The following is a 16,697-nucleotide window of genomic DNA, read 5'->3' on the forward strand; positions in this document are numbered from 1 at the left end:
AACTATCCCTGGGTGGGCATCGAACCCCTCAGGTTTTGGGCAGGCTGGTCCTCTGCTGCTAGGTCTCAGGTGGCAGACATGAGCTTAGCCCCCTTCCCTGTCTGAGCTTAGCCATCCCCTCGCCCCAGGACCCAGTCTAACTCGAGTAGAGTTGGAGACCAGTGAGCTGACCAGCCTGGGTGGTGGTGCAGCCCTCCTGGCTCTTCCTTGCCATGCCCTCTCCTGACTGGCATCTCCATGCCCAGGCATTGGCTGTCCCCATGGCTGGAATGCTCTCTCTCCTTATCTCATCATCTCTCAGCTTCCCTGGCTTCCTTTAAGACCCGCCTTCAATCCTCCTTTCTCCAGTGGCTAGTCTTCTTCCCCTCAGCAATTGCCTTCTGTCTGTCTATATCTTGCATATACCTGCTTCTCTGCACCTTGGCTCTCTCGTTAGACTGAGAAGTCTTGGAAGGCAGTGGTCTTGTGTACCCTTGGCACGTAGTGCTTAATAAGTACTCCTTTTTGAATCTATGTGATTGGCACAGAGTAGGCACTTAACTTATCAGCTGAGTGACCCTAGGCAAGTCACTGTTTGCCTCAGTTTCCTCTTCTGTAAAATGGCAAACCACACCAGTATCTCTGCCAAGAAAACCCCAGATGGGGTCACGAAGAGTCAGACACAACTGAGCAGCAGCAAATATAAACTATCGAGGCACTTGCTCAGTGCTTTTTGATTTGACAGACCAAATCCAGCTCCCCTTCTAGCACACAAAAGCTGCCTGTTTGTTGCCCCCCGTCAGCCAGGCCTGTTCTCTGAGGCCCTCCCTTCCCAAGGCTCCTCTGCCCTTCCTCCAACAGTTTATCACTTGATTATCCTTTCCTGCACTTTTTACTGTGTTGACTTAGCAGAGCCCTGGGCTGTCTCGGGAGGAGGGGCGCCCGTGATCTGTGTTCATCTGCTTTCCTGGCAGTTTGAAGCTCCGGGTCCTGGCGCAGGCTTCCTCTCTTCCCATGCCTGGACTGGAGCCTCCGATCTGAGATCCTGAGACAGGGCCTGGCTTATTAGTTCTTGCTCTTCAGGCTGTTAAGTCAGCAGAGTCAGAAACCCCAACCCAGGAAGTGTGTGGTTATGGGGTTACCCAGGGCTTTTCCTGTTGGGGGAAACCAGCCAGCTCTCTTGAACTATTTCAGGCAGTGATTGGATTATTGTTGCTGGATGTGGAAAACATGTGGGCCTGCTAGCTGGGGAACCTGGGTTCTAGGGCCTGCCCTGCCATTAACCAACCCAGGCTCTGTACGACTTGGCCAAGTCTCAGCCCCTCTCTAGGCAAGCCCTTGTCTGGGCCTTAGAGGTTCGGGAGAAGGAAAAGCCACTTGGAACCTCTCTTCAAAAGAGAGTGGCAGAAAGCAGAACAAAAGCCTCTGCTGTTCACCTCCACCCATGGGGAACTGGGAAAGGCACTGGTCCAAGCATGCTGGACTCTCCTTCCAGAGGCCTTGGAAACAGGGACCGCCTGTGGCAGAAATCCTCCGATGCGGGGCTCAGGCAGGTGGGACTGACACCAGTGTCAAGATTCAGATGGACAGGGTCAGTGATTGAGATCACTCAGAGCATGTCTTATCCTAATTTTACAGATGAGGAAACAGGTCAGAAGGCTCAGGGGACCTGCCCCATAATCCCGGCATCTCTGATTTGTTAGGGGAGCTCCCTTTACACTAAGCCCAATGGGTACCGATCCAGCTTTTGTTGGAAGACCCATCAGTGAGGGCAAACCCGCCCCTTGGGGGGGGGGCAGCTGTTTCTCACTTTGGGTGGCTCTCGGGGTTAGGAAGCCTAAATCTGCCTGTCTGGAGCTGCTGCTGCTGCTCCTGGTCCTCGCCCTCATTTGATGCACTCCGCCCCTCACCAAATGCCCACTGTCCTCTCTTTTCGCTCCCGATCCAGAAGTCCTCAGCCTGTTCTTAAAGGTCATCCATCGTCTAAACCAGCCTTTGGCTTCCCAAATCTACTTTTGATCTAAAATCTCTACCTTCAGTCACTAGCAGTGACGAAAACACCCCCTCTGGCTGCAAGGTCTTCAGTTCTTGCCCAGACCTTTGGAAGCCCCCAGAGACTGCTAAGGGATCTCTGTTAAGAGGGATCTCTTAACTGAGTTCTTGGGTCATATGGTCAGAATAGATGAGGAGAGTACATTCTTCTCTGAGAAGGCAGGGATGCAGTAGGGAGACCACCAGACATAGAGCGAAAGGACCTAGACTGGGAGTCCAAGTTCTGATAGTTAACCTTGAGCAAGTGGCTTCACCTTAGTTTCCTCATCTGTATAGAAGGCACAATCATCCTTGTACTTTTCTTGCCCTCTTGTGAGGGCAAGATTTGGGAGGGAAAACGATCTGTCAGAGAGAGCTCTCACTAGGGTGGCTCTGGTCCTGCTCTGAGCTGTGAGTGGGGATGGAGGCCAGCATGTGACCTCTGGAAAGTCAACTGGACTGAAAATACGGGCCCCAAAGTGAGCGTCTTGTTGAGAGCCTGCGCTCTTGGAGAGTTGAGGTTTCTTGGAGTCAAACGCTAAATAAACATGAGATTCAGGAGCATTGCCTAATTCGAGCACAGCCTTTACCCAATACCAAACATTGTGAGAAGAGTGTGGTTGAGTGTGGAATGGAAGTGTGGAAGCTGAGCCCATGGAGGATCTCAAAAGCAAAACATTTCATGCATTTTTGTGTGTGTGTGTGCGTGCTCTGTTGGGTATCTCCTCATTGAGGAATTTACAGATGTTGCCCTCCAGACGAGAAAAGAAAAAACCCCCACCAGTGTAAAGGATGTGTGTACATTCATCATACAAAGAGATATAGCAATGAAAAAGATGAACTGGTTGCATGGGAGAGCTATGGGTAAGGGTGGAGGGCCCCGTGTTCCAGAGGCGGCTGGTGGCACAGCGCACAGAGCCCTATGTCTGGAGTCAGGAAGACCCAAATTTAAACCTGGCCTCAGACACTTACCAGCTGTGTGTCCCTGGACAAGTCATGGCACCTTGCTCAGCCTCAGTTTTCTCAACTGTAAAATGGGTACAATAATAGCACTTACCTCCCAGTCTTGTGAGGATCAGATGAAATAATATTTGTAAAAAGCGCTTAGCACAGGCACATCATGGGTGCTAGATACATCCTTATTCCCTTCCCCTCTCCACTGGTATTCTGGAGATGTCAGTTGAACTGGAGGGCCCTCCAGCATGTTGGATGGATTCCTTGTAGACAGACCTGTGGGGGAGATGAAGGAGAGTCACTCTCACTCCTGGACCTGCTGTTCCGAGTGCCTCCCGTGGCTCGCTATGTCAGGCTGGCTCTGTCCGGGTTTCCCTTTACTGTCTACCATCTTTTCACCAGCTGCTGCCATATTTCGGGCATCCTCTCCTAAGCCTTCCAGTTTGGGGATCCTAATCCAATCGATATGGCCATCGCTAATGTCGGTCTACCTCTGTACGGCTCCACTGACCGTCCCTGTAACTTGGCAAGCCAAACCGCCCCCTGGTGGCTGCTACCTCCCTGTATGTGTAATCTCCCTCTCTTGGGATAGAAGGCCCTTAAGCTTATATCTCTCTGTATCCCTAGTCCTTAGCAGAATGGCGAGCACATAGTAAGCATTTAATGAGCGCTTCTCCATTCATCTGTTTATTGAAGATGATCAGGCCCGGAGGCATCGTGATATTTATCCCTGGGGAGAAGGCCCACGTCAGGGGAATTGCAGAGTCATTGGATCATTGGAGGCCTGAGTTTTCCAACTACAATGATCTATAAAACGTGAGGAGGGAATCAGTCTTTCCAAACCATCCTCCCAGTAGAAAGACACACAAGGACTGGTCCATCCGTTCTGGAGAACGACGTGGAGCTATGCTCAAAGGGCTATTATACAGTACCTACCCTTTGACCCAGCACTGCCACTAGTAGGCTTGTATCCCAAAGAGATCAAAGAAAAGGAAAAAGGACCCATATATACAAAACTATTTATAGTAACTCTTTTTGCAGTGGCAAAGAATTTGAAACTGAGGGGATGCCCATCCATTCGGGAATGGCTGAACACACTGAAGTATGTGATTGTCATAGAATACTATTGTTCCCTAAGAAATGATGAGAAGGATGGTTTCAGAAAAACCTTGGAAGACTTATATGAGCTGATGCAAAGTGAAGTTAGGAGAACCTAGGAGAACATTGTACAAAGTAACAGCAACATTGTAGTAGTGATCAGCTGTGAAAGCTATCCGAGACAATTCCAAAGGACTCATGATGAAAAATGCTCTCCACCCCCAGAGAGAGAATTAATGAACTCTAAATGCAGATGGAAGCATACTTTTTTTTAAACTTTCTTTATTTTTCTTGATATTTAAAAAAATGTATTTTCTTTTACAGTATGGCTAATTTGGAAATATATTTTGCATGACATCACAATAATTGATATCATATTGTTTGCCTTCTCAAGGGGTGGGAAGGAGGGAGAGAATTTGGAACTCAAAATTTTAAAAAAAAGAATGTTAATTTTTTAAATGTAACTGAGAAATATTTAACAACAAAAAAAATAAGAAAAGGCAAAAGCACATGAGCTGAGTGAAGGAGCTGGCCAAGAGTACTGGAGGTAAGGAAGAGCTGTTAGCTTTGGGGTTCAATTAGTCTTTAATAAAGTGATTGATTTAATAAATAAATTGATTGATACCTGAGTTTAAATACTACCTCTTCCCTTTACTAAATGGATTGCTGTTCAGTTGTATCTGACTCTTTCTGATTCCATGGACAATGTTCCCTTATTATTATTATTATTATTATTATTATTATTATTATTAAGGGAATTGGGGTTAAGTGACTTGCCCAGGGTCACACAGCTAGTGAGTGTCAAGTGTTTGGTCTGAAGCTGGATTTGAACTCAGTTCCTCCTGACTACAGGGCCAGTACTCTTATCCACTGCACCACCTAGCTGCCCCAATATTGTTTTTCTTGGCAAAGATACTGGAGTGGTTTGCCATTTCCTTCTCCAGTGCATTAAGGCAAACAGAGGTTAAGTGACTTGCCCAGGGTCACACAGGTAGTAAGTGTCCGAGGCCACATTTGAACTCAGGTCTTTCTGACTCCAGGCCCACTGCTATATCCACTGAGTCACCTAGCTGTCTTGACTGGCACGTAGTTAAGTGCCTAATAAATATAAATATGCTCTGTCTCTGTCTGTCCCTGTCTCTCTTAGCTCAATCTAGCCTCTCGGAGCCTCAGTTTTCCCATCTTTAAAATGGGGCTCATAATGGCTGTCGGGCCTGCCTCTTGGATGAGGTCATGGCTGGAAAGATTTTGCAAACCTTCAAGCCCGTGCAGGCTTTAGCTTGCCACTGTTGTTACTGGATGCTTCACCAGGCGCTGGCAGTGCCTCCTGCCTCATCCCCTGCCTGCATCCTTCCCTTGGGGCCTCTCCTTTCTCCCAAGCGCCAGTCTGAGCTGACTCTGCTCAGATGGTGCCCTGTACATCCCCACACAGACCCATTGTCCTGCTTCCTTTTCCTCCATATGCCGTGGGGCCATCATGATAACGGGAGGCCGGGCTGTTTGGACAGGTGGGCAGGAGGATGTTGCCTCTGAAACCTTTGGACTGGGTCTCAGATTGGAACCGGAGAGAGACCGATAAAGCTCAGCTTTCCTCTCACTGTCTGTGACTGGGGTCTGCCTCTGAAGGGGTCTGAAGGAGTAGCAGCCACGGTGGTAATAGCAGCATTTGAAATTCTGCCTTCCTGGATTCTGGTTCTCTGGCGTGAGGGGCAAATAGCAGCCTCTTTCCTGAGCCAAGGCAATCCAAGAGGGGCAAAGGGAAGTAGGGGCTGGAAGCCTCACTAAGATCAGGGAGGAGGGTGCACCTGCCCAAGTCCAGGGCAGGCAAGCTCTATGCAGTCTTCATGGCTAGTGAACTGTGGAGCTGGGATTCGAACCCAGGACCTCTGACTCCGAATGTAGTGCTCTGTTGGCCGCTAGCTCGCAAAGGCTCTTCCAGACCTTTCTAGTCTGGCAGCACGTTATAGAATTGCAGAATCTCTGGGTTGGAGAGACCTCGGAAGGCATCTTGTCTAACCCATGTTGAAATGAACATCCCTTCCCCAGAGGCCCTGACAAAGCAGGCATCCTCTGGGCACCTTTGGAAAGCCTCCAGCAGTCGGGAATAGAGGGGCAGTAGGTAGGACAAGAGACTCTGGGTTCGAATTCTGGGTCAGCCTCGGCCTTCTCTTTTTCAGACCAGGCACCCTGTTTTCTTCACCTTTCTCTCTTCTGGCCTGGCTTCCAGCCCTATGCCATCCCCCACTGGTTCCCATGCTTAGAGTACCCAGTACAGTCTTGGTCTACATCAGACCTCCCTCTGCTCCCACTATCCCCACTCTGGGTCAGGCCCTTGTCGCCTCCCCTTGCACTGTGGCTGTGGCCTCTTCCTGGTGTCTCTGATCTCCCCTTTCAAGGCCACCCTCCACATTGCTTCCCAAGGGGGTCTCCTTCAAAAGACTGGGTCACTCCAGTGCTTAAGAAGCTTCAGGGGCTCCCCAGTGTAAACTCCTGTCTTTGGAATTGAAAGCCTTTCCTAACCTGGCTTCAACCACCTTTCTGGACTTACTCCTCTTCCCTGCCCTTCACCCGCACCATGGTCAGGCCACCTTTATACGAATCCCATCTTCTATCCCTGGGCATTTGCACCGACTGGTTTTTGTTGTTGTTGTTGTTGTTTTGGCAAGGCAATGGGGTGAAGTGACTTGCCCAGGGTCACACAGCTAGTAAGTGTCAAGTGTCAGAGGCAAGACTTGAACTCAAGTCTTCCTGAATCCAGGGCCCATGCTCTATCCACTGTGTTATCTAGCTGGCTGGCATGGACTGTTCTTCATGCCTGGAATGCATTTCCTCCTTACCCCTACTTAGTAGATTCCCTAGGTTTCCTTCAGGCCCCAGTCGGAACATCACCTTCTTTCCACAGGAAGCTTTGGCCTCCCAGGCCTCCCCTGCGTGCTGACGTGTGTGTGTGTGTGTGTGTGTGTGTGTGTGTAGTACTCTACTGTGTCCTCCAACTAGATAGAAACCCAAGAGCAGAGTGTGGTTTCCTTCTGTCATTGTGTCTCCACGGGTTTGCACAGTACCTGGGACCTAGTAGGTGCTTCATAAATGCTTGTTGAAGGATGATTTTTGTCCCCAGTTTACAACTTCACCAGGTCCCCTAAACTAGATTTTAATTTTTGCCAGTTCTTCCCGAAATGTACCAAGCAGCACACAAAATGGGCATAGCTCCTAAGCGCTGGAGGACAGACCAGGAGGGCAGAGGAAGGGTTTTGAGTGGATTCAGCCGACACTTCCAAAGCTTCCCTGCTGGTCTCTCCTTCTTGCTGGTCACTCTTCGCTTGTCCTCTCTGTGTGTTTAAAAATAACCCCCCAAAAGGCACTTGGGAGACTCACATTCTTTCTTTTCTTCACCTTCCTTCCTTTTCCTTTGTGGCAACTTCTGCCTTCTGCACTTTTCCCTCCCCCCCTGCACTGGTCTCTGCAGATATGGAAGGAGCTCTTCTCCAGACTTTGAATCTGGGGCAAAAGCCTTCAGAGTTTGCTCGGGTCTTAGGGCGTTGGCTCCCAAAGCTGGTGCACCCTTTGCTCCTTCTTCCCAGACACATTCTGAGGTGGCAACGAACAGCCAAATCCTGGCACAGAACTGGGGTTCTCATTCTGCATCTGCTACTTCTTAGCTCCGCGACTTTGGGCAGGTCCCTTGCCCTCTTGGGACCTCAGTTTCGTTCTCTGTAAAATAAGGGAATTGGAGTCGATGGTCCTCTGAGATCTCCTGTGGCCCTAGGGCTGTCATCCTCTGAATCAGGCCCCAGGGGAATGCTTCAGGGTGGAGCCCTCTTGGGCAGGAGCTATCTGGAAAAGGCTTACAAAAGAAGCCCAGGTTGGGTTTTGTTTTTGAGGAACCGTTTCAACTGCCTTTTCCCTTGCACTCAAGACCCCTCCTACTCTGTGTCAAAGGGAAGGGCCTCACCAAGGCCGGGAGCAGTTCTTCTCTTGCTCTGTGCCGCTCCAGCTGCTCTGGGGCCCTGACAGCTGGAGTGGAGCCCCTCCCCCATCAGGAAACCCCCAAAAAGGCAAGCCCAGCGGCACGGAGAGCTGCCGGCCAATTCCTGGGGTTTGCTTGGGGCTCTTCTTTTTCCAGGATGATAAATCTGACTCGTTGTTTTCTTTCTGAAACATTCAAAGAAAGTCGGAGTCAGATACAAAGGTGGGTTTGTGTCTGCTTGTTTTCTTTTCGAGATGTTCTGTGGCTTTCTCTCCGAGACACATGTCGATCTAGCCTCTTTCTCGTTTCAGCCTTTTTGGCCAGAACAATATGCCCTCTGTGGTCTAGCAGAGTTGGGAAAAAATAAGGCATATCTTTGTATTCCTGGTGTTTAGGACAGTACCTGGCACGTAAGAGATGCTTGATAAATGTCAGTGTGGGCGCTGGCTGACAGTCGAACTGCCCTGGGGAGAGAGATGATGGGCAGTTGGAGAGGCTGATTTGCCTCTCTGGCAAATGGGCTTTTCTGCCAGTTGGGTTATTTTTGCACTGTCTTGAGGTTGGAAGGGACTTCAGAGGCCTCTAGTCCAACCCATCCCTGGGATAGGAGTCCTGTCCAGAACATCCAGCATCTAGCACAGTGCCTGGCATATATGCTTGTTGACTTCACCATCTAACCTCTGCTTGAAGGCCTCTAGACAATCTTTTGTTCTCTCTGGAGATGGGAAACTCTCAGGACAACTCTTCCTGCTATTGGAATCCTACCAATGTCAGGATCCAGGTCTGCATCTTTGCTGCTTTTATGCATTCCCCTCCCTGTGTGACTCCCTGTGTTCACCTCTCTGGAGCTCAGTTTCCCCATTTGTAAAATGATGGGCCATACGGGATGACTCCTGTCTTACGGGCTCTGTGGTCCAGGGCCAAGCAATCAGTCGCCAGCCGAGCAGCCTCACCTCTCCCTGGGACAGCTCTTCAAAGACATGACCCACAGTCCTGCCCCTTCCCTCTACCTCCAGGCCTTTGCCTTTTCTTAGCATCCAGGCTGTCAGCTAGTCAGCGGGCATTATTTGTGTGCCTCCCGTGCTCACCACTGTGGAGATTATAGATTGGGAATACTGAGCCCCAAACCAAGCACTCCTTGCCCTCCAGGAGTTTACGCCCTAGAGATGACTCTCCTCCTGGGCACTGGGCCACTCTGTGTTTGGCTTCCTCATCCCACCATTGGCTCAAAATGAGGTTGGCATCTGACAAGATACCTTTTCCTTAAGAACTGTGGCTGCTCCAGCCAGGACTCTTCTTATAGTCAATTCTTCAAGAAAAAAAATGCTAGAGCTCCATCCTGATGATCTCTGGGAGGAGAAGAGCCGTGGCCATCGTGTGGCCATGCTGATAACTCATGGCATCCTTGTGGCTTATGCTTTCCTCAAGCCTAGGCTCTTTCCCCTGGATCTGCTGCTTTTCCTATCTTACCTTAGAAGCGATGTCCTAAAGAATGAAAATGTTTCCTCACTGACATTTCTTTTTTAAAACTGCACTTTTAGTGATGATTTTTGTTTTTATATCACCTTCATTTCTGAGTATATGCCTCCCTACTCTCCTCCCTAGGGAGCCATCTAAAGAAAGGAAAAACCAGTCAATAGATCAGCTCTGTCTGGTGAGGCATAGATAGATCTGTGTTTCTGGCAGGACATGAATAGATCAGCTCTATGTAGTGGGACGTAGATCAGCTCTGTCTGGTGGGACATAGAGAGATCTGTGTTTCTGGCAGGGCACAGGTAGATCACCTCTATCTGGAGGGGCGTAGATAGATCTGTGTTTCTGGCAGGACATGAATAGATCAGCTCTATGTAGTGGGACATAGATGGATCAGCTCTGGTGGGACATAGATGTTTCTGGCAGGGCGCAGGTAGATTAGCTTTGTCTGGCAGGGCATAGGTAGATTAGTTATGTCTGGTGGGGCGTAGATAGATCTGTGTGTCTTGGGAGGCAGGCAATATTCTCCACTCATAGACCCTTATGTTGGCACAGAGTGGAGGCAAATTTATTTTCCCAACTCTTGTCCTGGGCCAAGCTTGATTGTGACCATTCAACAGAATTCAGGTCAGTTTTCCCTTCTTCCTGCTTATATTCCAGTCATCGTCAAGTCAAGTCAGCAAGCTTTTGTTAAGTGCTTGGCACTGGGCTAACTGTATTGTTTCCCCATTCTCCTCAGTGAACTTGGCATCAGTTCCTAGAAGTCCTCTCATTCTTCTCGGAATGCTTTAACATAACAATATTCATTATATTCACACAGCGATCATTTCCAGCCATTCCCCAAACAATGTGCACCTCCTTTGTTTCCAGTTTTGGGGGTTTGGGTTTTGGTTTGCCAAGACAGACAGAGCTGCTAGAAGTATTGTAAGGGTCCTTTTCCTCTTTCTTTGATCTCTTCTGGGGTGGGGTATAGACCTAGGACTGGTGGCTCAGGGTCGAAGGGTGTGCACCATGCTGCTATGAATGTTGGGTGTATATGGGACCTTTGCCTTCTTCGGGGTAGATGTGTTCCTGACATTCTATATCCATTCCACATACATTCATTGAGCCACTGCCACGGGTCTGGCATTGTGCTAACTGCCAAAGACACTAAGATGAAAACAAATGTCCCTGCCTGCCCTCAGTCAGCAGATATGTATCAAGTCCCTACATCTGTGCCAGGAACTAGGGAGACTCTCAATAAATGTTTATTGACGGATTGCCAGAGGACTCAGTTTCCTCAGTGCCAGATGTCTTGGCCATCTTTGTTCCTTTGACCCTTGGGCAGCAGCCCAGTGAGACTGCAGATCCCTTCTCAGGATCAGGTTTTTAAATGCATAAAATAACAAGATTATAAGGGAAATTAATTCTATTGAAATACAGTTATCAAAACATATAAAAAACCCAAACCAACAAACTCACTGACCCCAGGTTAAGAAGCCCTGTCTAGTACATTGATACATACGAGGTCTCATCACTGGATTTTTCTCTCCAGTGATGCAGATCGTGACCCATTGATGCCTGCCTGCCCTGATGGTGTCCTGGTGTACGTGGGCCACAGTGGGTCCACCTGGGGTGCTGGGGGCCTTCTTCTTGGCTTCTTGACATTGACATACCTTGATACCCTTGGCTTCTGGGGCTGAGCCCTCCTTTTTGCAGTCACACACCTCTTCATGCTGCTTTCTCTGCGCAGTCCATCTACCACAGCTGCTCACCCCCACCTTTGCTACAGGTTTGACTTGAATTTTTTGGAGATGGGTGTATTGGGAGGAGACTGTTATTAAGAGATGGACCATTGTCTCAGGGAGAAGCTGAAAGCACCACTCCATTTGCCAAAGACCTTCCAGCCTTCTCTCCACCGACCGTTAGGCTGTGGGCCCCTACTCCTGGTCCACGTGAGCATCTCTCTCGCTCACTGGGCTGTTTCCCTCAGCTCCACGGTCATCTGGACGAGGGAGTTCTGTGCTTGCTTGTGAGGACGTGCTCACCATCAGCTTCCTCCCCAGCCTGCCTGCTCTTCAGGGCTAATGTCCGAGCAGATAGTGGGGGGACTTACAGAGCGTTTGGGATAAAAGAGGCCGAAGGGCAGGAAATGAAAGAACTGAGGCCAGATCATTAAGTTGTGTAATCAGCTGGGGAAAGAAAAGCTTAGAACCAGGCTAGGAGCCCGCACCGAGGAAATAATAGACTTAGGGCTGGAGGGACCTGGGAAGTCATCCAGTACAACCCCCTCATGTTACAGATGAGGAGACTGAGGCTCAGGGCAGTGGTGACTTGCCCAAGGGCACAGTCAGTATCTGAATTGAGCTCTCTGGTTTATTATACTTCAGTGGGAGAAAGAGCTAGCAGGTGTCCCTGGCAACGATTCCGTTAATGCGGAAAAGAGGGAGCACTGATCAGGGACACACTGCCCAGGGCAGCAACGATAACAAACTCTGCTTGACTTCCTAATGTCTCTCAGCTTCTTTTTACAGTGATTTGCATTGCCCCAGATCCCTAGAAGATTCAAAAGAACAGTGGCTAAACCACCAAACAGCAAAATTTCCTGTATAAACCATGCCATTTACCATCTCTATGCCTTTGCTTGGGCCAAACCCCTTACCTTGTGTGCCCTCTCTTTTCGCTTTTGAGTCTTATAACCCCAATCTCCCTTCAAGCCTGAGCTCAGAGCCTTTCCTGGTCTTCCCCGCCTCCACCCCAGCCCTTCGTGCTGGCTTCCGCACCTTCATTACTTTGTATTCACTTAACTGGGTAGTATTGTAGCCATCCAGGAGAACTTTCACTCCTAAAGGATGTTTTCTTTTTGCCACATCCCCAGGGGGCTCCCCACCCCCACCCCCAGTAAATGAGGAATAAAGGCTGCTTGAATTGAATTCACAGCAGGGGGTTCCTGGCAAATGTGTTTGCATTCTCCTTATTAATACTTTATGTGAAGTTGCTTTGCAAACCTCCCAGTTCTGTTAGGCATTAGCTCATTGTAATCGTCCTCATTGGTGCTCCCCTCCCCCCCAGAACACATGGGCCATTTCCTCCCCTGCTCCTTCAGGTGAGCAGTACGCTGTCTTGGTGAGATGAGACCTCTTCCCCCTATGGAGCACGGTGGCTGGGGGCGGGGAGGATGTGGACTCTGTCCACGGGCCATTCGGAGCCGGCTGTCGCAGGGTTCAGTTCACCTTCGCTTAGCATGCATTCATTAGTCACCTCTAATGCCAGGCGAGAGACAGGTAGAGTAGAGGAGAGAGGGAAGGCCAGAGGGCGGCTCCTTCTTTGCCTCATCTTGTCTGTGTGACCCTGGGCAGTCATTCAGCCGCTCAGGGCCCCGGGGAACCTCTTCTGCTGCTCTGGCTGTTGACACCGCCTGGCCGATCTGCATCTGTGGAGGGAATAGTCTCCATTCGGGGCGTCCAGTACTGATGAAATCATCGGTCTGCCTCCCCTACCCCAATCTGGGGGGGCTTCATCTGCAAAAAAAAAAAAGACAGCGTCTTTGTCGTGGAGCATCTTCCGGTCCGCTGGGGGAGGAGAGCGCTTTGCTCTGCTTTTGAGGGGCTGCGGTGTAGTCCCTGGTACCCCGCAGGGTGGCCCCGAGTCTTAGCACAACGTGGAGCAGCTTTGATGGCTTAACCACAACTGAGACTTGTGGACCACCACCCTAGACCCTTGACAGGCTCCCAGCCTTTCCTTCCCCAAACCTTTCTCTTTCCTTCCTTCCCATCTTTCTGTCTTCTGCTATTGTTAGGCCCTTTTTGTCCATTATAGATCTAGGGGGAGGGGTGTCCTTGGGATTATTTAGTCCAGCCTCAGTTTACAGATGTGTAAACTGAGGCCCAGAAAGGACCAAGCAACTCACCGGAGATCACAAAGGTTGTAGACAGAGGATGGGCGCCCAGGTGTTCTGAAGCTGCTTCCTGAAATGGAAGGATCATATCTACAGCCAGGAGCTGGAGACCGCCAGACCGCCGCCACTTTTCCCAAGCTGAGCCTCCTGCCTGGAGCACCTCTCTCCTCATCGTTCAGTCAGCTCCTTCACAAGGGAACTTTCCCAGACTGACGCCCTCTCCCTCCCATGCCCAGAGCTGTGCCTTCTCTTCCTGCCCCGAAGCCCTCGCCTCATCCCCTCTGGCCATCCCTTATGCACTTTCATTCCATTCTGGCCCCTGAGGTTCTGTTTGGCCCCGGAATCTTCTAAGAGAAGCCAAGCCTCTTGAAAGGGGATTTCTCAATATTCAGTGAAGGATCTCATGAAAAGGGGCTCAAAGGTGTGAACGCTGGAGGGCCTGGTGTGGCCCAGCTGGCATTTCTTGACGCCTGTTACCTTGGAGGCAGAATCTTGCTGTGGAAGGAATGCTGACTTTGGAGTCCGAGGTCTTGGGTTCAAATCCCAACCCTGACACTTACTACCTGTCTGACCCTGGTTAAATCTGACCCTCAGGACCTCGGTTTCCCTGCCTCTAACATAAGGTTGTTAGACTCAGTGGCCTCTAAGGTCCCTTCTGTCTCTAAAACTCTGATCCTCTGATCTCACCTGAGCCTCCCGCTGATGGTTAGGGGTAGGGGCTACAGGTGTCATGAACCCCATTTTACTGATGAGCAAGTGGAGGCCCAGGGGACTGAAGTGATCAGGCAGCTTGGGTCAGAGGCGGGATCTGAACCCAGGTCTTCGTGCCTTTGTTCAGTTGAGCGCTCTGGCCCTGGTCCTAATGGAGAGCCAGGGGTGTGGCCCTGGCTGTTTTTCATGGCAACCTTGCCTATTTTGGCTGCCTGTGGGACCCACTGACGAATCAGTCTTCTTGAGCCTCAGTCCCCCCCTCCATCAAGTGAGGCGCTGCCAGCTCCCCACCTCTGGGCTTGGCCGTCTCCACTGCTTCATCTTTGTTTGTGTTGTGCAGTCCATTCCTCAACAAAGAGTCTGGGAAACGCGCGTGTGTGTGCGCGTGCTTGTGTGTGTGTGTGTGCACGCGCGTGCTTGTGTGTGTGCATGCGTGCGTGTGTGTGTGTGCGTACGCGCGTACCTTTGGCATCAGTCTGGCAAAGCCTTGGGACCCCTGTGCACAATGAGACTTTTTAAATGCACAAAACACTTAAGGTTCCAAAGGAAACAGATAATAATGAAATACAGTTATTGAAATATTTCAAGTTTCTGGAGCCCTGGTTAAGAACCCCTGCTCTGGTCCAATCCTTTCATTTGACAAAAGAGGGATAGATTGGTGGCAGAAGGAAGCCTGGATCTGTAGTCATAGAACCTGGGTTATAATAATACTCATAACTGCAGTATCTAACATTTATATAGCGCTCCCTGGGCACCAGGCCCTGTCCTAAGCATTATATAATTATTATCTGATTTGATCCTCACAACAATGCTGGCAGGTAGGTGCCATTGTTATCACCCCATTTTAGAGGTGAGAAAACTGAGGCAGAGAGCTTGTTAGTAAGCTAATTATAGCTAACATTTCTGTCATACTTACCATGGTCCAGCCACTGGGGCAGAAACTGAGGCAAACAGAAGTGATTTGCCCAGGGTCATATAGTGAAGTCAGTGTCTGAGAGCAGATTTGAACTTGGGTCTTCCTGACTCCAGGCCTAGCACTCTGTGTACTGTACTACCTAAGTCCCAGCTCTGCCATTTACTAGCTGTGAGACCTTGGATAGGTCACTTCCCTCCAGTACGCTGCTGAGTAAAAGGAATAGCTTGTGCTAGATGACCGCCCTGGACCCCGCTAGCTCAAAAATCTCTGAGCCCGGGGATCCTGAAGAATTGTGGCCCACAGAGGGGCCGGGATCTGCCCTTTAGGGCCCAGCAGGGGCTCCTGAGTTCCAGGCATGCCCCCATTCCCTCGCTCCTTGTGGCCCACGCTGCCCAATCAGCTCTGCAGGGTCCTAAGTGCTGGAAAACAACTGGAATCCTGTGATTTCCAAGTTATCTTTAGCCGGCCCGAGCACTGCTCTAGCTTCCCCCCCCTTGGGCCAACGGGCAAAGCCCGGAGCCAGTGTGTGACACAGGACCGCGTGGGTGTAATCAGCAGGCTATATTTTGTTGAAAATAAGAACGTGAAGGCCCAAACTGCAGGCTTGCGAGTCCAGCTGGGACGCCGAAGGATGTCGTTTGCTCCGCTGTTATCCTAAACCTTCTCATTAGCTTTGAGGCTCACATGCAAACACAGTTCAGAAGTGAGTGCCTTGGGAACTTGCCTGGGCCATCCCGGAGTCGAGTCGGGGCCATAATTGCCGAGCTGGGGTGCACTTTGGTGTGTGCGGTAGATACATCCTGCCCTGCACCCCACAACTGAACACGTGCTGAAGCTTGGCTGAACCGTAGGATTGGAACCCAGGTCCTACAATTCCAAATCAAGCCCCCTTTCAGCTTACTGGAATAACCGGTCCTAGCTTGAGACAGAACTTCTCCAGAGGGGCTGGAGCCTAGAACCACAGAGTCCAGTGTCAGCCCTGAAAGGGTGCCCCCAATTAGCTGCCCCCCCTCTTTCCAGGTGCCTTTGAAAGAAGGTCCCAAGACCTTCAGGATGTGTCTGGGGCTCCTGGGCCTTGGGTACCCAGGCACCCTTTGACCCTTGGGCCTTGGCACTGTGCCACAGGGGCGGGGGGAGAGGCTGGAACAGAGGGGGCAGGCTGTCCTGGGCCCAGGACTTATGTAAACAACAGACTGTGGGCTGCCCCCTGGCTGGCACCCTTTGCCTGGTCTGGCTGCTACCCTCTTTGGGCCTCTTCCAGGCTCAGGACTTGACCATCTTTCCCAGCATTTCCAGAAATGACCCTCGGTGTTGTGGTGGATTCTGTGGGAGGGCCAAGGTCAGGCTCCCTGAGCCCTGGCCAGCCTCAGCGCCCACAGCTCACGGGCCCAGCTTCCCCTCCCTTTTAACCCTCTCATCCTTCCGTGTTCCCCCTTCAAGTCACGGGTCGTTCCTTCTGCTTCAAAAACAGTGTTAAAGGTCCCTGACCATAGGGCTTTCTTTGCCATCTAACAGACAAGAGTCTCATTCCTTTTTTGTCCTTGGCTCCTGATAGATTTGAAGCCAAGTGTCTAGTCTTCTTGTCTCTGTAAGCTGCCTCTTCTTTCCTTCCCCCTCAGAAGCCCCATTTCCTGCTTCCCCTTTCCTTGGCCTTTGATGGGTGGGCTTTGGTGTTTCCCAGCCCGAGAAGC

At 50.5% G+C, this 16,697-nt stretch overlaps 1 protein-coding gene across 2 annotated transcripts in view; it reads left to right on the forward strand.

The window, feature by feature from the left end:
- LRP5 (LDL receptor related protein 5) overlaps positions 1 to 16,697 on the forward strand; it is a 152,543-nt gene that overhangs the window by 11,788 nt on the left and 124,058 nt on the right. The gene's annotated exons all lie outside the window — the stretch shown is intronic.

This window comes from Phascolarctos cinereus, unplaced genomic scaffold (genome assembly GCF_003287225.1).
Source record: "Phascolarctos cinereus isolate Bilbo 61053 unplaced genomic scaffold, phaCin_HiC Scaffold_9;HRSCAF=440, whole genome shotgun sequence".
Lineage (NCBI taxonomy): Eukaryota > Metazoa > Chordata > Mammalia > Diprotodontia > Phascolarctidae > Phascolarctos > Phascolarctos cinereus.